The sequence below is a fragment of the Callorhinus ursinus genome, unplaced genomic scaffold (assembly GCF_003265705.2).
Source record: "Callorhinus ursinus isolate GAN/ISIS: 27379988/994484 unplaced genomic scaffold, GSC_fseal_2.0 scaffold57, whole genome shotgun sequence".
NCBI lineage: Eukaryota > Metazoa > Chordata > Mammalia > Carnivora > Otariidae > Callorhinus > Callorhinus ursinus.
In genome coordinates this window covers 2531991-2537084 of record NW_027397119.1, presented here as the reverse complement: position 1 = coordinate 2537084, position 5094 = coordinate 2531991, and the positions used below count along the sequence as shown (strand labels likewise).

The 5094-nt window shown below is 41.7% G+C and overlaps 1 long non-coding RNA gene across 1 annotated transcript in view; it reads right to left on the bottom strand.

The window, feature by feature from the left end:
• The window catches only part of LOC141371140 (uncharacterized), a 16307-nt gene extending 13402 nt beyond the window's left edge, over window positions 1-2905 (bottom strand). The window contains exon 1 of the long non-coding RNA XR_012375843.1: window positions 2752-2905. This is a non-coding gene — a long non-coding RNA (uncharacterized lncRNA). The remainder of the gene's footprint in view (window positions 1-2751) is intronic.
• Between the last annotated feature and the right edge of the window lie 2189 nt (window positions 2906-5094).

Genomic DNA, 5094 nt, shown 5'->3' with positions numbered 1-5094 from the left:
AGAAAGAAAGAAAGAAAGAAAGAAAGAAAGAAAGAAAGAAAGAAAGAAAGAAAGAAAGAAAAAGAAAAAAACAACAGTTTCTACATTCATAAGTCAGGAAAACACAAAAGCACCATATATTTTAATCACTGAACAGAATGGGTCCTCCAGCTTTGGGGATCCTATTCCTTCCTAGGTTCTGTGTAATTCCCACTCATGCTATTGGGAATTAATAATCCATGTGGGAGTGAGAACACTAAGGATTGTGGCAATTTTACATTTACTGGGGAAGAGGCTACTCCTGTTTTGAATTAACTTCAAGCTTTCTTGGAGACAACTTGTCAGGTCTCTAACATTTACCTTTTCATGCTAAAATATAATGGCAACGCACTAAAAAGTCTTGCACTGAAGGAGGGCATGTTGTCCAAATTAAAGGGAAGAAAGTATTCACTTCCAGCACAGGATATTTCTTAATTCATCAATCATTTGCAGCTAGAACTGGTCACAGAGGAATCACTGGTGTCCAATAAGATTGAAAGAGAATTAAATTTACATGTGACTCTCTGGCAAAATAACTCTATCATACCCCAAGAATATGCAGAATAGGCCTGCTTCCTCCAGTGTCATATCCACTGAGACCATGGTGGTGATAATGTTTCACGTGTGATGGCTAAAATAAATAATTCCCTTTAAAGACAGATTTCCAGCCAGAAAGAATTCCCCTTCAATGACCAAAACAACTAATTTATCTTTCCCCTTAGTTATTATAAAGAAAAGGCTTAGAATAATTATAGACATGAATATTACATCATACTTAATTTCTTTGTTATAATAGGAACTTATTTATTGTAATGACTCTAAATTATCCTACAATATTTATGAGGATCATCATGATTGCTAACCATCATACCCTGCTCTAGAGCACAGCAAATATCTATTGCAGATGCATATGTGCCCATAGTCTACATTCCAAAATGATGAATATACAAAAGTATACAAGGATGTGGGCTTTGCTTTTCTAGAGTTCAGTCAGAAAACAAACCAACAATTGCAACTGGAATGCAAATGGAAATGAAGAGAAAATAATGATTTCTGTCTTGGAGTGGTGGGAAGATAGTGGGATGAGAACCTGAAGAGTTTCAGGTGATGCGATATTTGTGCTAGACTGGGCAATGTGTGCACAAGGGTGTACTAGAGATAAGAAAGTGTGTAACCAATGGCAAGGTAGACAACTGTGAGCATCCAGTGTGGCTCCTGTGTGGAACTCATATCCATAGAAGGAAAGAGAAAGAACATGAAAGCGAACACCTAAGTTGGAGCTGGATTATGTGTAGTCATCAATGCCATGCCCTCATGTTTTAACTTTTTTATTTTTTTTTTTGAGATTTTATTTATTTATTTGAGAGAGAGAGTGAGCGAGAGAGCAGGAGCGGGGGGCGGGGCAGAGGAGGGGAGGCAGAAGCAGACTCTTGGCTGAGCAGGGAGCCTGACTAGGGGCTCGATCCTAGAACTCCAGGATCATGACCTGAGCTGAAGGCAGACGCTCAATGGACTGAGCCACCCAGGTGCCCCTATTTTAACTTTTTTAAACAAACATGGAGAGTCCATCTGAATAAATCATTTTCACAAACTCTGCTTTGAGAGGCCATAAGACTTAACAAGAGACTCACCAGAGACTCCCAAATTGGTGAGATGAGAAAGGAAATAAGTTCCCGGATGCCAGCCCCCCTTCAGATTTCAGCCAGAGATGAACCTTATTCACCCACAAAATGTTATTGAAGAACAGGTTCTGCTGTGTAAGAAAAATAAATAAATAAAAGCAGGGAGAAGTTGAAAAATCATTATATTAAATATTTTGAAGTGGAAAAGACACAGGTATACAATGTTTCGGTTTGTGGTCGGTTGATTAGTTTTAAAGCCATTCTGACAGCTGTGTGAAGAATGGGTTTGAGGAAGACAGACCACTTGTGAAGTCAATGCAACAATTAATGTGAGAGAGAGCAGAAGCTGAGAAGAGGCCAAGTGAAAATGGAAAGAAGACAGATTTTAGAGATAAATCCAAGGTACACTACTTAGCACTCAGCAAATTGGAAGGTGAGATGGTTTGGGGGGAGGTGTGATGCATACAGGGCTACACGAGGTGTGGTCTGTAGAGCAGTGGCATGGGCATCACTTGTCTCAATCCCCACCCCAGACTCTCTGAATCAGAATCCCTGGGGCTGGGGATGGGTGGGGAGAGCCCCAGACTGGTGGTAGAACAAATCTGCCAGCTGATTAGTATGCATGCCACAGTTGTAGAAGCACTGGTATAGAGGGTGAGGCCAAATCCCTAGGTTGGTAAGTAGAGTGGAAAGCCATTGAAAATAAGAAAGGTAAGGATGCCTGGGCGGCTCAGTCGGTTAAGCTTCTGACTTTGGCTCAGGTCCTGATTTCAAGGTCCTGGAATCGAGCCCTGCATGGGGCTCCCCACTCAGCAGGGAGTCTGCTTCTACCTCTCCTTCTGCCCCTTTCCCTGCTCATGTGCGAGCACACACACACACTCTCTCTCTCAAATAAATAAATAAAATCTTTTAAAAAATAAAAAAGGTACATTTGGAAACCTGAGATAATTGTTTCAGTTTTAGAGATGTTGTACTTGACTTCAGTAAAGGATAGCCAAGTAGATATTTAGAAATATGTGTCTGGAACTCAAGACAAGAGTTGGGATGGACTATTGGTTAAGGTAGTAACACACTATTTTAATAGATAAACTCTTAGATTTCAGTGCCTTACCCTGCGGGCTCTCTCTCTCTCTCTCTCTCTCTCTCTCTCTCTCGTAAAGCCCAACAAGTTTTCTTGATCAATAGGTCGTTGAAAGTTTCTCTGACTGGTGGCCTCAGCAATGTCAGCACTGGTTCGTCAGCCTCAGGCTGCAGAAGAGGAAGGACGTGGAAGAGCGTGCTTGGCCAGCCTGAAAGATGTGCATGTCACCTGCATTCCTGTTCAGTTGGGAGAATGCAAGCACTTGGTCACATTTCACTGCAAGGAAAGTGGGGAAATAGATATTCTAGCTGGGACTCCGGGAAACAGAACTGACGAGAAATTGGCCGCTCTTGAAGACAGCAATTTGGGAATCAGAAGTACATAAAGTGCTTTCTGAAACCCTGGAAGAGGACAGGATTGCCCAATATAACATGTATTTTGCCAATTAGTGACATAAATAACACAGTAAGACATATCGATATGCTCATCAGCTGATGAGCCATATTGCATAATTCTGAGAAATAAATTCACAACACTTTCAAAAACGAATGTACAAAGTTAGGAAAATAAAGTAAGGTCAGTAATATTTGGATTAACAGATCCGTTTTTGTACTCTTGAGGAAGACAGCTTGTTTAGCTAAAGATCTGTTATAGTTTGTTGAGACTGAATAAAATACATCTAGTCTTTAGTCTTATCCTAAAATTGATTATTGTAAAATAAATAATACATACTGCTTTCTTGAATAGAGACAGAATTTACTTGAGATATGCTTTTTCCTAGTATTATTTATGTTTGTCTCCTAGAAGTGCTCAGAGATTTTTTTTTTCTTGTGTTATATCATCTTGTTTTTTATCATAACCTGGTAGCTAGGATGGTAGATGATTTGAAAGGTGATAAAAGAAGGGCTTAACTGAAAAAAAATTTTTATCCAAAGGCACAAGACAAGTGCAAATCAGTCCTATTCATCAAGGAGACTGAGAGTTCCAGTGTCAATCTAATTCGATAGCTGGAAACCATGATCCATAGAGCATTATTTTTTCTTCTTCAGAAAACATTCCACTATGGGCCCCTGGGTGGCTCAGTCAGTTAAGCATCTGCTTTTGGCTCAGGTTGTGATCCCAGGGGCCTGGGATCGAGCCCCTGGCTGGGCTCCCTGCTCCACTGGGAGTCTGCTTCTCCCTCTCCCTCTTGCCCCTCCCCACCCCGCTGTGCTCTCTCTCTCTCGCTCGCTCTCCCTCAAATAAATAAATGAAAACTTAGAAAAAAGAAAAAGAAAAGGAAACATTCTGCTTAGTGGTGAGCAGGGAGCTAAGTAACCTAAAATAATTCCTTTACATGGTATGCAGAGTGTTTTCTCCAGTTAATTTTCATCTGTCTTCACAGACTTACTCGCTTTCATAGTTACTGGCTCGCCTGTTTCTCTCCAGCATGGCATCCTCTGAGCCCTCCCACCAGCCCCCAGCAACCTTGAGTGGGGGCTTCACGAAAATCAGAGGGCTTTGCACAGCACCTTTGAAAAAAAAAAACTGGGCAAGAGAGGAAAGCAAGCAGAAAGTCTGCAAGCCAGACTTGCGAGATATGTTTGAGATGTTTTCTCTGTAACTTTTCCTTGTAAGCTAAATGTCCAAAGTAGTCTACTCCCCTTATGTATTGGATATTTATATTGGAGTACATTTTATGGATATTTGACTATCACTTGATTTTAAGCCCTTTCCTGTACAGGGGATGATAGGACTTTCAGATGTGTTATAAAGTATGATAGAGATCACAACTAACTTAGACAAAGTGAGAACTCCATAAAGACCCCAAGCCGACTTCTATTTTATTATTTGGCTCCCATGACATTGCTAGATGGACCCTCCCAGGAGGGGGAGCTCAGGTGGATTGGAGGTGTATCCAGTCCTCCTCTGCAGAGACGGGCCACATGGCTGCCTGGGGGAGAAAGGTTGCTATGGTTACCCTAGGGGGCTGCTGAGCTGGGAGGGAATTGTGACAGCTGTGGCAATGTGGAGGGGCCCTTAACCTCTATAAACTTTTGTAAAAGTGGTTTCCTTTGTGATGAGCTTGAGATGTTACACCGCTTAATTCCATGTTGCCAGTGTATATCATGAGGTCAATAAAGTTTCCTTAGACAGTGTGAGCCAGACTGGTGTGTGCCTTCAATACATTACCCAGGCAACCAGAGAGAGGCCACAGCTACTGAGAGGGGTAGGGGCGTCCTAGTGACCTTTTGTCTAGAATGTGCTTTTCTCTCTTCCTGAGAAAATTCTAATCATATTTCAAATGTCGCTTCTTTCCCCAAGTGTGCCCCACTCCTTCCCTCATGCCATCCCTCCCCCACCCCCAAATATACTTCCCACTCAGGATTCCTA